This window comes from Equus asinus, chromosome 17 (assembly GCF_041296235.1).
Source record: "Equus asinus isolate D_3611 breed Donkey chromosome 17, EquAss-T2T_v2, whole genome shotgun sequence".
In the NCBI taxonomy this organism is placed as follows: domain Eukaryota; kingdom Metazoa; phylum Chordata; class Mammalia; order Perissodactyla; family Equidae; genus Equus; species Equus asinus.
Genome location: NC_091806.1, coordinates 21,075,510 through 21,095,298, shown reverse-complemented (window position 1 = coordinate 21,095,298; position 19,789 = coordinate 21,075,510). Strand labels below are relative to the sequence as shown.

General features: G+C 34.3%; 1 protein-coding gene and 1 pseudogene across 3 annotated transcripts in view; both read right to left on the bottom strand.

Moving 5' to 3' along the window:
- The window catches only part of LOC123284627 (olfactory receptor 5L1-like), a 37,592-nt gene that overhangs the window by 5,853 nt on the left and 11,950 nt on the right, over nt 1-19,789 (bottom strand). The window contains exon 1 of one of the 3 annotated variants that reach the window (XM_070487746.1): nt 16,385-17,803. The exons of 1 other annotated variant lie outside the window; for it this stretch is intronic. The gene's annotated coding sequence lies outside the window, so the exon portion shown is untranslated. Of the gene's footprint in view, nt 1-15,415; nt 15,554-16,384; nt 17,804-19,789 lie in introns of those variants that run through there. One more of the 3 variants, XM_070487748.1, reaches the window with a different exon arrangement.
- The window catches only part of LOC123284100 (olfactory receptor 5D18-like), a 31,148-nt pseudogene continuing 11,946 nt past the window's right edge, over nt 588-19,789 (bottom strand).

The following is a 19,789-nucleotide window of genomic DNA, read 5'->3' as shown; positions in this document are numbered from 1 at the left end:
ATTACTATGTGAATTGCCCCAATTAGAAAAATGAAAGCAAACTTCCAAAACATAAGGACAATTTGAAATACTGTTTTTCATGAATCCTGTAGTTTTCTTTAATGAAGACACTTCAAACCCATGGCTTGACTTCTTGTCATACTCTGAGATATAGTACATATTTCTTTTCATGGAAAATGATGGCATTAGACATGGATTTTAGCCAATACAGTGATGTTTTGAAATCAGATATATAGTAGATTGATGACACGAATTTTTAACATCTATTCTTTTTGTTCTTAGTGCACCATGAAAGTATTGTCACAAAATGCATCCTCCTGAAGGAGAGAGTCCCATGACAGAAAAACTAAAAGACTATCTATAAAGAGTATCATTGGCAGTGATGTTTTATATCATCTCAGCAACCCACATACAGGAAAATTACTTTGTTTATCTACTTGTCTTAGACTTAAAGACATGGCAGGAGTTTTTAAAAACTGATTTAAATATACAAATTTTATTGAAATTGATTTCATGGTCATTATCCCTAAATTGAATAATATCAATATGAAGCTCTCAGTTTTTGATGAATTGTATTTAAAACACATATAATAATACCATTGTAGTAAAATATTGTATTGTAAGGCTCAATGAAATCAACAGTATGTTAAATTTTCTAAACTTCTCAATTCCGTTGTTTTAATAAAGGTAACTGTAACTGGAAGAATAGCAGATATGCTTAACTGTTATATAAGACTTGGAAAGTCTTTGTGGTAACATTTTCAGAAATTAAGAAAATGCGTGGTTCTTTATTTTTTTTTTCTTTCTTTTTTATTTTTGAGGAAGGCTAGCCCTGAGCTAACATCTGCTGCCAATCCTTCTCTTTCTGCTGAGGAAGACTGGCCCTGAGCTAACATCCATGCCCATCTTCCTCTACTTTATATGTGGGACGCCTGTCACAGCATGGCTTGGCAAGTGGTACATAGGTTAGCACCCAGGATCCAAACCAGCAAACCCCAGGCCACTGAAGCAGAACATGAGAACTTAACCGTTGAGCCAGCTGGTGGCCGTGAACATGGGTGGTTCTAATGATCGCATAACAAACCACTCCAAAACATATTAGTTAAAACCAATAGCTATTTATTGCACTGGTCAGTATTGCATGAGTCAGGAAGTTAGTTTCTGTTGATCTGATCCTGACATGGCTGATCTTGGCGTGGTTAGCTATGTGTATGATATTAGCTTGGTGGGTTAGATGATTGGAGGCTTCAGACTCAAGTCTGGTGTCTATGTTTCTCATTATCCAATATGCTAGCCTGTGCTTGTTCACAGAACAGCTTTTTAAGGGACTATGAAAATTCCAGATTGTGAAAGATTCACAAGCCCTCTCAGAGGCTTGAAACTAATGCGGTGTCACTTCAGCTAGACAAAGCTAGGCACAAAAACAGCTTACATCCCAGGAATGGAGAAAATGATTCTGCCATTTGATCAGAAGAGTTGAAAGGAGGCTTGGATATGGAAAGGACTAAAGAATTTGAACCAAGTTTTCTATGTCCCTGGGTAACAACTCCTTTTGAAAGATATAATTTCCAAAATTTTGACCCTTAGCAAAATTGGAAGACAATCTAATTTTGTTTAATGCATTATTGAAAAATATTTTCATGAAAGATCATTGTGACAAATTGTCACATAACTTGGATGGAGTTGAAAGAGTTGAGTGATATTCCTATTAAAGCACTATTTCTGGCAGAATTTCTAGTCTCATTTACATTTAATATGACCAAATAGTCTCAGTATTTTCATTTTTACAAAATGGAAATATAAATGATTCTGAACCCTCTTGCTTTCTAAAATTAAGTGATGTCTTTCCAAGGATACATTAATTAATCAAAATAAATAATGCAGACATATACTCATAATATTAATCATATGAAGAAATATGTCCTAAAATATTTTTTAATTTTGATTAATTATATTTATCCAAATTTTCAATGCAATTGTATTTTTAATTAGTGGTGCAATTATTATTGAATCATTACAAGGTTAACTCAATACAGAAAGAAAAACTTCTGATTTTCCCAAAAGCATCATGAAATAAAAAGTATGAATCTGATTAATAAAATTGTAATGTTCAGTGGGGAGAGTAGGATTGAATATAAGTTCAAGAGAAGGAAAGGCACAAAGCTTTTTCAGATATTATTTATGTCTTTTAAACAGATTATGCTATGCACTGCAAATTACACATTTTGCTGCTAAATTCATGATGAAATATTTTATATGTAAAATTAAATTCTTGAGAAGTACATGACCAAAAAATGTGAAGGCTACTAACGTAACTCATGTTCTACATAGAAGCTACAGAATCTACCATAAAGAATCTGAAATGTCACAAATTGAAAATGAAAACAATATGACTGTATGCTGGTATTTAGTGGAAATTGTACATCTGATGTGTCTGGAGTCTTGAATGATTGCATTAATTCCATCAACAATGGGCCAGGTCATTTAAATATCATATGCCGTGATTTCCTCAAAGTAAAAGCAAAATGGGTTGCGTTAGTTCTACCACAAAATGTGGTCATCCTTGTTCCAAGCAGGACAGAAGTAAAATAAAATTCTCTATAAAGAGGCATTAATCATCATGAATTCAATTTAAGATTAATATAAATAATTTTTTAATTTCAAAGAAAATTAGAAATTGTGTAATTGCTAAATATGTATGAAACAAGAAATTTGTGAATACCTAGAGAAACAGAAGTCAATAGAAGAGAAAAGCATTCCTTCATCCGACATCCAATATCCAAAACACTGTTTCTTACATATTTTATCTTTCCGTACAATGGGGTTGTTTCATTGATTTCTTATCATATAATATACATGAATGCAACATTTTGATAATGATCATAAGTTTAAAATAATATGAACATTCCAAATCAGTGTTTTGAATCCATATAAAATTATCCCCCACCTTAGTTGTTCTGCCTTACCAAAACACACTTGGAAATTTATTTCTTCCATTATACTGATGACTAGCTTGGAATTTTATGTAGACACATTGAGTAAAGAGAAGCAAAAGGGTTTACAAGACATTCAAGCAAAAGTGAGTTATTGATGTTAGAGAAATCTAGTATTTTTTATTTACCAGGTGAAATAGGTCTTAACGCTAATGACTGCCTGGTTTTCACTTTATTTTGAATGAAGTTACATAGCTGATTAATTTTCAACACTTGAGGCAACTCCAAACAGGATTTTTTTTTTTGAGGAAGATTGGCCCTGAGCTAACATCCGTGCCCATCTTCCTCTATGTTATATGTGGGACACCTGCTACAGCATGGCTTGATAAGCAGTGCATAGGTCTGTACCAGGGATCCGAACCGGTGGACCCAGGCTGCTGAAGTGGAGAGCGCTAACTTAACTGCTATGCCTCTAGGCATACCCCACACTTTTTTTTAAGGTGGATGTTCAGTTGAGGATTCAGAGATTACACTGATGTTCAGAAAAAAGAATCATAAAGAACTGATCATGTTTTTGACGGGTTATAGGCAAAATGATAGCATAAAATACAGATTGGGTAGACACTCATCCTGCTTACTTTTTGCCTATAATATTTTTTGAGATCCACTCTACTATTTCTCAGGCTCTGGTGGAGCCTATCACAGCTTATCATCCTGCCATACAGGAGCTCCTTTGAAACCCATTCAGAATACAGATCACATATTACCAACTTTCCATTCATTCCAAGTAACCTGTATACACAAAAATACACACACACACGAATACACATACATGCATGCTATAAAGTATTTGCTCAATAAAAAAATTGCTGCATCATTGACTCAGTACTACATTTTGGTTTCCTTGATCTTACCATGCTTCTGTCTTCTCAACAAAGCTTGTTGAAATGTGTCTCCTAAAATTCTGTCTGTTCTGTTATCCAAGGACAAATTCAAACAATATCTATTTTATGAAGGAATTTCTCTAAAGTCTTTAAATGGATTTGAAACTTTTCTTTCTCTCAAATTCTCTATGATATTTATTATTTTCTACCTTAGACAAAGGTCACTTTCTTCACTGCCCTGCTGTCCACACTGGATTTTACATTCGTTGAAGGATGAAAACTAGTTGTATTTTAACTGCTATTGGTACTTTTGTGAGAGATATTCACATATTTATTGAAAGCGTAGTGTATTACATGCATAATAAAGAGGACAAAATTGTTTATTGAGATTATACAAGGTTTTACACATGATATTCATATAGTCTTTTAATCTTCACAGTCAGGTTAAGAGCTATTTTATGTTATCTCAATTTTGTAGATGAAAAATTCAAGATGAGAGAGATGGCTGTCTTACTTTCCAGTAAGAGACAGAGCCAAGTTTACTCTGTTTGAACCAAAATCCATGATCTTTCCATTTACAAGATTAACTCTTCATAATTGTAAAGGTTTCTTTAAAATCAACTTTTATGTGCAGTATTTATTTACATGTCAGGGACAAACTCTACTAAAATAATATTCCTTTTCTCTTTCTTTCTTGTTTTTTTGAGGAAGATTAGCCCTGAGCTAACTACTTCCAGTCCTCCTCTTTTGGCTGAGGAAGACTGGCCCAGAGCTAACATCCGTGCCGATCTTCCTCTGCTTTATATGTGGGATGCCAACACAGCATGGCCTGCCAAGCAGTGCCATATCCGCAGCCGGGATCTGAACCTTCGAACCCCATGCCACCAAGAAGTGGAACATGCGCACTCACCCGCTGTGCCACCAGGCCGACCCTAAAATAATATTCTTAATAAGGAAATAGTTTACTGTCCACTATTTTGCTTACTGTAGCCTTGACATCCTTATTTCTCAGACTGTAGGTCAGAGGATTCAACATGGGGATCACCACGGTGTAAAACACAGATGCCACTTTGTGCGCCTGGAGTTTTTGGAGTTGGGCACACAGTAGAGGAAGAGGATGGTGCAGTAGAAGATAGTAATGGTGGTCAGGTGTGAGGCACAGGTGGAGAAGGCTTTGCAGCGCCCACCGGCTGAATGCATTTTGAGGATGTTGACAATGATAAACACATAAGACATGAGAATGATGAGTAGTGTGCTGACCCCATTCAAGGTGGCAAAAATGAAAAGCAGCAATTGGTTGACACAAGTATCAGAGCAAGAGACGGACAGCAATGAGGAGAATTCACAGAAGAAATGATTAATTGTGTTGAAACCTTGAAATGATAACTTGATTGCGGAACATGTGAATATCAAGGAACAAGCTACTCCCCATGCATATGATCTGACCACTAGCACGGCACAGAGTTTCTGGGACATGGCAAATGTGTAGAGCAGAGGGTTACAAATGGCCACAAAGCAATCATAGGCTATCACAGCTAATAAAAAGAATTCAGTTACTGCAAAGGTAGTACAGAAAAACAATTGTACTACACATCCTATAAATGAAATTGTTCTGTCTTCTACAACTAGGTTCACCAGGGTCTTGGGAGTAATGATGGAGGAATAGCAGAAATCCACAAATGAAAGGTGGCTGAGGAAAAAGCACATAGGGGTGTGTAGTTTGGGGTTAATTTTGATTATTACAATCATCCCAATATTCCCTACAACAGTGACACTGTAGATGGCCAGAAAAATCAAGAAGAGAGGGATTTGCAGTTCTGGGAAATCTGAGAAGCCCAAGAGAGTGAACGTGGCCCCAGTTTTATTTCTCTCTGACAGCAACATGGTTTCTGTTTGTTAGAGTCTGAATCAGTCCTGAAAACAAAAAGATTAAGGAGAGTGAGGATATAAGAAGCTTGGTTAACTAACCTTACCAAGACTGGAAAACAAAGCAAAATATCTTTCAGGATTTCTCTGTGTAATTTTTATTTATGACATGCCCAATGTCTAAACTTTTCAAACATGATAACCATTTAAAATTTTAAATTTTTCTTTAGGTAAAAACAATACAATTATTGAATTACTTTTTTAAGTTCTCAATTGTAATTTTTTAATATTTAAAAATAATACGAAATCGAGAGATTTATAGTTATGTTGTCAAATATTTTCATGACTTTTTCAGCTCTCCTTGAACATTGTAAGTTCATAAAAGATAAGCCTAGCATAATGCAATGACTGATTAAGTCAGTCCTATAGTCAGTAAAATGAGAAATTTCTGAAAATATTAATTTTTGCATTGTACACTCACACTGTGACATTAAGAATGAACACCCCTAATACTTTACATCTGTGCCTTTATTGTTAATTCCATATAGCACTTTAATCTTTGCTTTTGGATCTGACTCAGTAAATCTGTTATCAAAATTAACCTTAATTAATTATTTTCAGAGTATGCCCTTCAGTTCAGGGAGTCAATCCTTCCTGAATACTTATGCAATAATAAAAATGGAGCTGATGATAAAGATAATGTAGTCTACTTCTTTATTGTGGAGGTGACAAAACACAAGGCTGGAGAGTCTTGGCTTTCCCAATGAAATGCAAATAAGGACCAATCTACATACTATGACTAGATCCCAGATCCCCAGACTCCCAGCCCTGTATCCATTTTATTACACCAGACTCTGATCCATATTCTAGTCTAGATGCTAACATATTTCCTTTATTAAATCATCATACTTTTAATTGACAAACTAGAGACTCTAAACCTATGGGAAATAGTCCAAAGACAGCATACATGCCACAGAGTTATACTAGAAAGCAACATCAAGATGAAATAGGAATGACATTTAGGGAAATTTTCTCTCTCAGGAATAAGGAACTATAGTAAAGACTCTGACTTAGAAACTGCCCCTTCCTAAGTCTCTGTCTTACTCTCTTTCTGTTCTCCCTTCAAGACATATAGGATATTCATTCTGTCCTATATTATGTATGAAGGGGAGAGATTATAAATTGAGGTAGTATTGCACTCTGAAGACATTTCATGAGGAAATAGTGATACAAGAGAATTATATTTCTCTAAACTGTTGCCAATACTTCTAAGATCTTACCATTCTGGAAAACTCTTTCTTTATCATTTGTGGTAAGATTATCTCTGGTCTCAGGACCCAAGAAATAGATTTCAGATGGCTCATCAATAAAATGTCAGATCATATGCAAAACTGAGACCCTCAATGGTCCTGTTTCTATACCCATAAATTTGAATATTAAAGACAACCTCAAAAGACAATCCATTGCAAAGCCAGACATTCTAATTATCAAGCTTTTTTTCTTAATACAATATTTAATTTAGCTAGGGCATTTAAGAATTCATTTTCGGCCAGCCAGCCATGTAGCCAAGTGGTTAAGTTCATGTGCTCTGCTTTGGTGGCCCAAGGTTTCACCTGTTCTGATCTTGGGTGCTGACATGACACCACTCATCAGGTCATGCTGAGGCAGCATCCCACAGAGTACAACCAGAAGGACCTACAACTACAATATACAAGTATGTACTGGGGGCTTTGGGGAGGGAAAAAAAAAAAAGATTGGCAACAGATGTTAGCGCTGGTGCCAATCTTTTTTGAAAAAAAAGGAATTCACTTTAAACTAATATTATATATTTAATATAATGCCTCTTGTGTCCCAAATGCTATATAGAAAATATAACAGTTAAAATCTTCTTTCTTATAATTCTTTCCCCATTTTGTTGTAATGTTTGCTCTCACAGGACAACTGTTTCCTGCTTTATAATCTTAATTAAAGCTGGTCCCTTTTAATTTTCACTAGACAGTCTATTCAATCTCTACTTGTTTCATTTTATTTAAACATTTTTGTATTCTAACTTGACTCCCCTTCAAAAATTTTACAGAATCAAGACAATGCACAGTCCCTCAAATTCTCAGAGCTCTTCTCTCCCCATCCACACCAGTAGCTGTTGTTCATGGGCTGTTAGTGAGGAGCTCAGCTGAGCCAGGCCCTCTAACGCAAAGCTCTGTAAAGTAAATGGTCAACCTCTTCCTTGCATGTTCAGATATGTTACTTTTGACTAAATATTTTCAAGAACTGTCTAGATATAAAAGGCAAGTTCCAGCCCTCATGTTGTTTTCTACATACCACACATTGAAATTAACATCAATCTTTCCGCAGAATCTTAAAACAAATCTGCTGATGGCAAAGGAAGGACCACTGCAGGTTGAGAGTGATGTATGCATTCCTATAGCTATAGTCACTACCTTTGGGACAGGAACCCTAGAGACCACCTATTGCCCCATTGTCTTGAGGTCATTAAGTAAACAGTTAAAATCAATGACTTTTCTCTGATGTAATTCTTGTGTACTAGAAAACCTGGAGCAACATGAGGGGCATTTTATTTATATGAAATGAAGTTTCATTTAGTCTCTTCCTCCAGCCCCCAATCACTTCCACACCTTCCTACAATTATCAAAACTATGTAATTATAGAAGTCATCATTATCTGGTATTAACTGATTGACTACTATATGCTGGGCACAACCCTCTTCCTCTATACCATCCATTCTTACCATATCGGACAAGTGTGAAGATTCATCTTTTAGGTCATCGTGATCCATAGAGAGCTAAAGCAATGATATTTACAAAGTTAAATATTAATTTGGGAAAACCGTCTGTCCTGTTACTTTAAAATCTCTGTCCTATTTTATTACTCTTTCTCCCCTCTACTTTCTCCAGCTAATCTGGCTGCCTGGCTTTTGTTCCTCACTTTTTGTTTCTCAAAAAATATCACACACTCCTTCCTTATGGTCCTTTCTACCACTTTTTTTGTCTACCGTGGAATGCTTTCCCTTAAGTTTTTGTTCAAATGCACCTTTTCAGTGAAAACTTCCATGAACATACTATTATACTCCAGGGGTTACTGCATTACCCAATTTAGTGTTTCAAGTATGTAACATGGTTCAAATATATGTTTAATCATTATTTATTACATTCTTTCATATTGTTTGTTTCCCCCTCCTAGAATAAAATGTCCAGGAAAGCAGAGAATATATTCACTGATATAGTCTAAGTGTCTAGAACAGTGACTAGCATAAAGTAAGTATACCATGAATCTTTATGGAATGATAAACATGACCTTTCAAGGAACTGGGAATAGAGCCAAACCTACCTGAACCATGAAGGGTTTAAGTTTGAGAAAAGAGATACTTCACAAAGAACAATAAGGATGCTTTAGATGTGATTATTGAAACTGGGCAGTCAAAATAAAAGAAAAACATGCCAAAACAAATGTGCACTCTGCTGAATTTTCTCTCTAGTCAGAAACCAGGGAAAGAAGGTTGAGTACGTAATAGGGATACATAATTGCTAATTTTTCTTTCCTTCATTCATTGATTCAATAAATATTTATTACAGGTTTACCCTGAGCTGGGTACTCTCTTAGGTATTGGGGAAAAAGACAAAGAACTCCCCTTTGTCAACAAATTTATATGTAATTGGGGGTACAAAAAAACAAAAAAATACATAATTTCCTGTAATTATAAATGGAAGAAACATAAAATTGAAGGTGTCATTTTAAACAGGGAGCTCAGCAAAGACCATAGTGAGGTGTTATTTGAGTATCGACCATTATGAAGTGAGAGAGTAAATTATGCAAATACCTGGGGGAAGAGTGTTGAGTTTTTGCCAAAGGCAGCAGCAAATACTACTGATTTTCAAATCGACAATCAGGTTTGTTTTTTTTTAATGCATCTCAATAATTTGCAGTTTGTGGTGATATTTCATGCCTTCTAAATCCCTTTTGTAAAAATACAATGGGTTTTTCAGAATGACATTATTTATGGCAGAAAGAAAAACAAGGACATCTATCTGGGACATTTATGGATGTCCTTTAAAGCTGTATTTATGCCACAGTGTTGTTATTTATTAGAACGATAACAAAATATGAGATGACATTAGTTGAGCACTTTTGAAGTACATTTTCATTAATAAACTACCATGAAAGAAATTCAGGTCTGCAATATGAACTGAGATTGTAAATGTAAAAGAGGTTTATCAATGTAATTTTCAAACTTTAAGTCTTTTGAAGGCATTCATGAAAACAAAAAGTACTTCAGCCAATGCTGCAAGTCTCAAAACAAGGAACTACAAGAACTGCTTTCTACACCGATATTTTTCCTGTCCCAAATGTATTTTTGGCCAAAAGTGCTGTGTGAAGCCCAGAAAACAGGACTACGTGTGGTGTTCTTTGTCCTGAAGGGTTGAGACATTTTAGGGACAGCGAGTCCATGACTTCCAGTCTTACAAATTTGAGTCAGTTAAAATATAATTATATGTTTAGGGTATTATATTTCTCTATCAATCCACTTGCTAACAGAACTAAGTCATTAAAAGGAATTTATAAAAAATGTAAACTGATAAAATAAACATTCAAATAAACACTCATGTCAAAATTACACCTAATAAAAATAATAATGTATTCTTAAATAATTTAATACCAAACTCATGTTTAAATTTCCCCAATTGCTTCAAAGATATATTTTTACAGTTAGTTTGATTCAAAAATCAAAAAAATATCCTTGCTATAACTAAGCTTTCTCTATTATGTAACATTATGTTCTATTATGTACCGTTCCTCGTGTGTTTGCACGCGTGTATGAGTTTGTACACATATGTGTGTTCGGGTAACTTTTTGGAAAACATGGACCGTTTGTAGAATGCTGCAAGTTCTGTATTTAGCTTATTGCTTTGTCATTTGTCTTGTTCCTGCACCAATGTTTGTAAATTGATACTCACATCAAGATTTATTACTTCAGTTTCACTCTGCTTCTTTTAGGCAAGAATTCTTCATAGGTGGTTCTGACTACTTCTGGTTGCACCAAATTGTAAGGTACATGTTAATTAGTTCTCCAAATTTTAGTGCCACTTAGTCTGATCTGTGGATTCAGGTAGCGTCAGCTTGATTACTTCCTTTTAACAGTTCTTATCAACTTTTCACTTAATGATTTTACTATCTATTGAAAGCATTTCCTTGATCCTTTTTTTATTGGGAGCTCCAAAGTTGTGATTTATCAACTCAATCCTTTTATCTGCTCTTATTTCTTCTGAATTTCCCCTCATAAACTAAAATCCTGATATAAAGTTCATAAAGGAAAGCCAGTATAAATATTTATCTTCTTTATTTACCAGTTTTCAAAGTAATGATTTGATCCCCCAGCAAAGTTCATTTAATAGTAACCAGTGACATTATTTTTTGTGTTGTTGGCATCTGGATTTAAATGTTTACATTTAAACATATTTCATGCCTTTAAATTAACTGCAATCAACATTCATTTTTATGTTAATTGTAAGCCAGTGGGAACCATTTCAAACTGCCTTCTATATCTCTTTGAAATGATTCAACTAGCTGTTAAAAACATTCTTGCTTTCTGGAAAATTAAGTTGCTTAAGGGTCATAACATTTTCTACCTCAGCCTTCAAATCATTTGTTTTTCCAAAAAGTTCTGGTTCTGTTTAGAGATCAAAGATTTCCCTTTAGAGAAAATTTTGGGAATAGGGATGTTCATTGCTACCAGGTTGTCACTATGAGTGACACTATTTTTAAGAGAAAAAGTGTTTCAAACTAAATTTCTATTTCAAATTAAGATGAAAAGTTTTTTGCATATCTTCTCTTCCTTTAGAGCTGTAACTCTTTTATGTTTGCAACTTTAGTTTCAACGATATTTCAATAGTTACTTATTTAATTTATAGTAAATAAACATTACACAATGAGGATATACTCTCAAAACGCTGTGTTTAAAGTCTTTTATAGAAACACTGTGTGACCATGTGTCCAACATTATAGATTCGTTTGTTGTTGTTTTAAATTTTAGAGATTTTTTGTTTACTTTTTGAGATAAATATGTCTTTTAAAGTATGTAAAATATTACATTCCCCCAAATCAAAGCTAAATTATAACTTACATTCCTAAAAGTTTTCTTTCATCTCTTCCTATCTTTATTAGTTTTTGTTTTATCTTTCCCTCTTCTCTCACACAATTTATCACACTACAAAAATTTTCTGTCTTGTCTTTATTCACATAAGAAAATCTCCTGTAGGGCACTCCATTGCAATATATAGAAAGATTCCTTTTTCCATTTTCATAGCTGTATACTTCTTTATTCTGACCCATAGTTTAATCAACAACCCTCATATTGGATTTTATCCAGTCTATGGATATTATAAATAATGCTTGGGAATATGTGATTTATACATAGTTTTGTTACTCTATCTTTGGAATAGATTCTTAGAACTGTGAATGCATTGAAAGAAGATAAATGCATTGAATCTAGATTGCTTCAGGTAGCATGGACATTTTAGCTATCTTTATTCTTCTGATCCATATGCATGGAATGTCTTTCCATTTCTTTGTGTCATCATTAATTTCTTTCAGCAAAGTCTTGTAGTTTTCATTGTATAGGTCTCTCACTTCCTTGGTTAAATTTATTCCAGGATATTTTATTATTTTTGTTGTGATTGTAAATGGGATTGTGTTCTTGACTTTTTCTGTTAGCTCATTATTAGAATATAGAAATACAGCTGATTTTTGTAAGTTGATTTTGTACCCTGAAACTTTGCTGTAATTGTTGATTACATCGAATAGCTTTCTGATAGATATTTTAGGGTTTTCTATATATAAAATTATGTCATCTGCAAACAGCAAGAGTTTCAATTCTTCATTGCCTAATTGGATTCCTTTTATTTCTTTTTCTTTCCTAATTCCTCTGGCCAAAACCTCAAGTACTATGTTGAATAAGAGTGGTAAGAGTGGGCACCCTTGTCTTGTTCCTTTGCTCAGAGGGACGACTTTCAGTTTTCCCCCATTGAGTATGATTTGGCTGTGGGTTTCTCGTACATGGTCTTTATTATGTTGATGTACTTTCCTTCTATAAACAATTTGTTGAGAATTTTTATCAGAAATGGATGTCGGATCTTGTCAAATGCTTTCTCTGCATCTATTGAGATGATCGTGTGGTTTTTGTTCTTCATTTTGTTAATATGGTGTATCACATTGATTCATTAGCAGATGTTCCTGCAAATCAGAACAATCCCTGTGTCCCTGGTATAAATAGAACTTGATCACGGTGTATGATCTGTTTTAATATATTGCTGTCTTCCATTTGCCAGTGTTTTGTTGAGGATTTTTGCATCTATGTTCATCAGTGATATTGGCCTGTAATTTTCCTTCTTTGTGTTGTCCTTGTCTGTCTTTGATATCAGGGTAATGTTGGCCTCATAGAATGTCTTAGGAAGTGTTCCATCTTTTTCAATTTTCTGTAATAGTTTGAGAAAGATAAGTAGGAAATCTCCTTTGAATGTTTGATAGAATTATCCAGAGAAGACATCTGGGTCTTGGAGTTTTATTTTGGGAGGTATTTGATTACTGTTTCGATCTCTTTAGTTGTGATGGATCTATTCAGATTCTCTATTTCTTCTTGATTCACTTTGGGGTGCTGATAAGAATCTAAAAATTTATCCATTTCTTCTACGTTGTCCAATTTGTTGGCATATAATTTTTCATAGTATTCTCTTATAATATTTTATATTCCTGTGGTACTCATTGTAATTTTGTTTATGATCTTGAAGATCGAGCTCTTTGTTTCTGTGTTTTGCTCTGACCCCTACATTGGCCAGAAGATTATTTTAGTGACTGCTGCACTCAATGAAATAAATAGCCTAGTGATTATTCTTACTTCCAAGTGCAATTCTGGGTGAACAAACCCCCAGCTTCCTTAAACTCCCGCAGCTCTACTGTACTCCCATAAGGGGAAGTGAGTCCCAGTGGGACCACGGGAGCAGGTGGTAACAACCCTGAGCCCTAGCTTGATCACTCCTTTGTCCAGTGGGAAAATCCACAGTCCCACCACAGCTCCAGGGAGAGACTCAGCTCAGTGTTAGTGGAGAAGCCCTGCCCACCAAGCACAAAGGCTGGTGTGCCCTAGGAACAGATGTGGCATATCTGCAGCACATAGGAAAGTGCCCTCAGCTGCCACAAATGTCCACAGTATTACAGCATCCCCAAAGGGGCAGTACAACTGGCAAGACTGTGGGAGCAGGTGGAGACAATGCTGAGCCCCTGTGTGGTTATTCTCTTGACCAGTGGGAGAGTCCAGGATCCCACCATGGTCACAGGGAGTGGCACAGGCACAGACTCAGTGGGGAAGCCCCACCTATCAAACACAACAGCTGTTTTAAAAGATACTACACTTTTGGGGCTGGCCCCGTGGCCAAGTGGTTAAGTTCGCACGCTCCGCTGCAGGCGGCCCAGTGTTTCGTTGGTTTGAATCCTGGGCACGGACATCGCACTGCTCATTAAACCACATTGAGGCAGCGCCCCACATGCCACAACTAGAAGGACCCACAACAAAGAATATACAACTATGTACTGGGGTGCTTTGGGGAGAAAAAGGAAAAAATAAAATCTTTAAAAAAAAAAGATACTACACTTTTTACATGATCACTATGCACAAAGTTTTCATTGTTTTATCATTCTTTTTTTTTACTTTAAACTGTTGTCAAGCACATTAGGAATACTCTTCATAAGTTCTGATAATTGAATAACATCCAAGATTTTTTTCTTATTGGCAAAATCACAATAGGATTTTGAACTTCCAGCTGAACTATAATGTTAAGATAGGATTGCAGGGACAAGAAAGCAAAACAAAATAATTTTTAAGCAGAAGATAGTCTGAGCCAATGTAGTAATAGGGATGCTCATGTTCCTATCAACTAGAAGTAGAGTTTATGCAGGTAGCAGTAAAAGATAAGGTTGGAGGATCAGAAGAGCCAAATTGTGAAGAGAATGCAGTTGGGGTCAGTGTGGTTGAACTCTTTAATAGGATCCCATGCCAACAGAACAAGTAAGGAATGATGAAGAAGTTGTGGTTGTCAAAAGGTACAGATATTGTGAATGAAATTGATCCCATTCTAATATTATGATATATTGACTCCATAAATAGATTATGTAGACAGAAAGAGGCAACTCCCATTTCCATTTTAATTTGGAAGGAAGCATTGTGTCCTGGATAGCATCTCATTGTGTGAGCCAGTGGTTCCCAATAACTATGAATAACTGTGTAGGTACCCTGCAGTGTCAAGTAAATAGCAGTGAGAAATATATATTGCAATAAAGCATCTAATAAACCAATTAATGTCCTCGAGATTTCTGGAACACAGAAGAAAAGTAAAAGGAGACTCTGACCAATGTCTTCAAATATTTCAAGGCTAAAATGTGAAAGACTGGCTGGTCTTGTTTACTGTGTATTCAAGAAAGAGAATTAATTCCATTAAATTAAAAACCACAGGAAAACCAATTTCAGAATTAAGAAAAAGAACTTTCTCTCCAGAGTGTCCAAAAATAGAATAGTATGAATGATTCTTAGCATCCCTTTGTTGCTCAATTTTATTAATAGGATATAAGAAGAGGTTATAAAGATAAAAACTTTAATGTAAGTAAAAGGAACGGGGAGGTTCTTGAGGAAGAATGTAGACAAACAATAAAACTCCTTAGGCTGACCTCGTAGCGCAGCGGTTAAGTGCGCATGTTCTGCTTTGGTGGCCAGGGGTTCGCCGCTTCGGATCCCAGGTGTGGATATGGCACTGCTTGGCAAGCCATGCTGTGGTAGGGATCCCACATATAAAACAGAGGAAGATGGGCAAGGATGTTAGCTCAGGGCCAGTCTTCCTTAGCAAAAAGAGGAGGATTGGCAGCAGTTAGCTCAGGGCTAGTCTTCCTCAATAAAACAACAAAACTCTACGATGTTTCTCTGCATTTCCCATATTCTGTGACTAATCCTCATATTCATAGGAGCTCTAGCTAAGATCACTTCATTTTAGGCGTTCCCAAATACTCTATTGTTTTTAAATTATTTTTATGTTTCTCAGATCTCAGAAATTAGAATACGTATCTCATGGATTGGTTTAACCACCCTTTCAAAAAAAGTGACTCTTACACTAATTAAGTAGCATGCTCTAACCTTCCTAACCAAAAGGGATTTGGTTCAATGTAAGACTTATTAATTCTTTCCTTCAAATGAGGATACCATTCATGCAAGCATATATAAGTATGTAAGTATAGCATACAATAAGAAGAAATTCAATTCAAAATAGCCTCCCAAATCCAGTATGATATATACATATATAGCTAGAGATAGAGATATATAGATATTAGTATAGATGTAGATAGGTAGAGATATAGATAGCTTTGATAATGGAAAGTATAAACTGTATGCCCATGACTAGCGCTCTGTGTGTAGTATAACTCTCAATTAATGTGATTACAGGCAATTTTCTTCATCTTTCTCTGATCTAAGTTGAGTCTACAATCTGGCACATATTTCAGAAAAGATTAAAGAGTTAAGGTACACTTGATATTGAATCTCTTAAATCTCAGTTTAGTATTATTTGTTATTAGAAAAGAGGTAATTTTTTTTCTTAAGGTTATTCTAATTTGACATAAAGAGAAAGAAATATTGGTTTCACTTACTTCCAACATTGCCAGTTCAGCTTTCATCTATTTGTAATCTCATTATCAACCAAATTATATAGGAATTGGCAGAATTCTTTCATAAGGTCCAGTACTACAAAAATCCCTCTGCAAATAGTAGCAAAGTATGAATTTCTTTCCTTTACAAGTGGTACAAATACAATAACGACTAGATGGCAAAGTGATACCATAATTTAAATCAAGACACTAAAATCACAGTGTATTAATTTCTCTAAAGAGTAACAGAGAAAAGGAATAGAAAACAAGATGTTCACAGTATGAATATACCTTGAAGATCGTTTATTCCATCCTCTTTCTTTCAGGGATAAGGGACTATATGTGCAAAGATGATAAATTACGTAACAATTCAAGCATCAACTCACCTTTTATTTTTATCCTGTTTTTCTGTTTATTAATTTTAAACTAGGAGTAATGTGTTGTCTCTTGGTTGCTTACACATCACACAGTTTGAGTAATAAAGAGCATTAACAGTTCATTTCAATTCATTTATAATAAGTAAATACACAAATAAAAGGGATCAACAATATATACAGATATTAGTATAAAGACAAAAATACAAACCTTCCTTAAAAGATGAGCAAAAAACCCAAAATGGTGAAAAGTCATTTCTCTAGATATATACACACCTATGAGTATTACATATCCGTATAAATATACATGCATGTGTATGATGTAAAATATCTTATACATGACAAAATATTACAGAACTGAAACAGAACATACTGATTAATAAATTTAAGGACATGCTTAAATTCAACACTGTGCTATATACATGAGAAATTCATAAACAAGGAGATTCAGTAAAGTTAAAATTGAAGAATAAGTTAGTGATCCCTAAATTAATTTCATTGTCACAGAAAATATTCTGAATGATTTCAGTCCTTCAATCTTTGTTGTGGTTTGCTTTATGATCCAGCAAATAGTCAATTGTAGTAAATTTTCTATGTGCACTGAAAAACATACGTATGCTGTTTTTGTTGGTAGTCATATTCTTTGAAAGTTAACTAGTCAAATATTTCAATTATGTAATTCACAACTTCTATATTCTTAGATATTGTATTGCTTGTTTATTCATCAATGGGAGAAGTACGTTAAATTCTGCCATGGCAATGAAGGACTTATCTATTTCTTCTTATAGCTCTGGATCTTTTCTTTACCTGTTTTGAAGATCTATTATCAAGTGTATGGATATTTGAATTGTAATTTCTTCTTAGTTGGTAGAGCTCTATAACATTTAGAAATAATCCTCTTTATATTTAGCAATTTTATTTTACTTAAAATATAGTATGTCTTATATTATTATAGCTGCATGAGTTTCTCTAGAGAGACTTAGCTCTGTGTCTCGTTTCATAATGTTTAAAGTAGATAAACACATGCATAAGATACTACTCAGAAATTTACCCAGGTCTATACCCCATGGAAATATTTATGTTCATCAAACAATATAGCAAGATTCTTCGTACTGCCACTATCTGTAATACCTGCAAAGTAAAAAACAAAAACAAAAAAACTTAAAAAGCCATCAACATTTTTACCTTTATAATTTCCGATATATTCAAAGAAATTTGCAAACAAGATGAATAGATGTTATAAATATAATGCTGAGCATAAGAAACTAGATACAAAAATATTCTGTATAGTTTTATAGTTAAAAACATAAAATATTGATGTTATAATTTATATAGTAATTTTATTTGAATTAGAGAAGGTTGGTAAATGAAAATGATCAAGCGTGCCTTGAGTTTTGTTAAAGTCCTTCTTCTTGGTCTCTATGCTAGTTACAGAGCTGTGCTGATTTTGTAAAAACACATGCTGGCTTTCATGCACTTTTTTGTATGCATGTTAAAACTAAAAAAATAATTACAATTTGATAAAGGTATTAGAAAAAAGGAAATAAAATGATGTCAAAATCATGACATGTGACAAAGGAAAATGCAGACCACAAAGTTTTAAATGTAGTAAAAGAAACAAACACTATATCACAAAAGCTAGAATCCACAATGAAGATATAGCAGTTATTAATATTCATATATCTAATGACAAAGCAATGATTTCCATAAACCAAAAACTATAAGAGATGAGAGGAGAAGTAACAGAGACTCTCAATTCAAGACAAAAGGAAAATAACAAACAGTGGCCTACTGGTTCAGTTTGCATGCTCCAATTCCTTGGCCCACTGCTCACCTGTTTGAAATGTGGGTGTAGACCTACACACCACTCATCCAAGCCATGCCAGTGGTGGCATCCCACACAGAAGAACTAGAAGGACCTACAACTCTAATATACCACTGTGTACTGGGGCTTTGAGGAGAAAATAAATAGAGGAAGACTGGCAACAGATATTAGCTTAGGACCAATCTTCTTCACACGCACAAAAAAAGAGAGAAATAAAGAAAAGAAAAAGAAATGACATTTAGTAACTAAGGTTATAATCCCAAATAACACAATCGCATATATATCATGGAACTCCAGTAATAAGACATACAATTTTTTTCAACTGCACATGAACATTCATGAAAACTGACTATATTTTAAACCAAGAGTAACCACAATAAATCCAACAAAAAATAAAATGTAAATAACATTCCCTGAATACTAATAGATACAACGTAAATAGATAAAAATGTAAATAGCATTCCCTGAATACTAATAAATCCAAACATAAACTAATAACAATGTTTATCAAACAATAAGTCATTCCATTTGAAAATGTAAAAGCACGCCATTAGAAAATAACAAAGGAAAAATATAGACCACGACTGCAAAATTACTATATGAGATATATACTAGGCAAGTTTCAGAAGAAATTTTATGGAAATGCATATTGATACTATTAAACTCATTAAATGAAAATAAATAAACACTCCATTCCGAAGGTCGAAAAGAAGGTCTTAAGATAATAACACCTAAAATTCCATCTTCCCACTCATCCGCCCAAAACCCATTCAGACCAGATAAAGCAAATGAACTTCCCACACTTTCTGCATCACTGTAAGGAAGATAATCTTATGAAGTTGAAGATGCCTATAAGTAGAGAAATATTTATCAAAAGTAAAAAAAAACTATCTCTGGCCCTCCAATTACCATAATTCTATGAGTGACCAGTGAAGAAGTCTGAAGAAATGGTTTAGAAAAGAGAAAAGGGAAGTGGAGATACTGTTAGTAATATAAAACAGATAAAATCAATAAGAAAATTCCTCTTACATAACCAATAATTAAAAACACCTCCAAAGTCTGATAGAGGACAGCATTGGATACAGGAAAAAGTATAGCAATTATATAGGATTTGAGGTGAAAAACTCAATGAAAAATATTTCTAAAGGAAAGTAGGGAAGGAAAACAAGGACAGCATCCTTTAGAGTTGTAATGGTTAAGAGAAAAGGA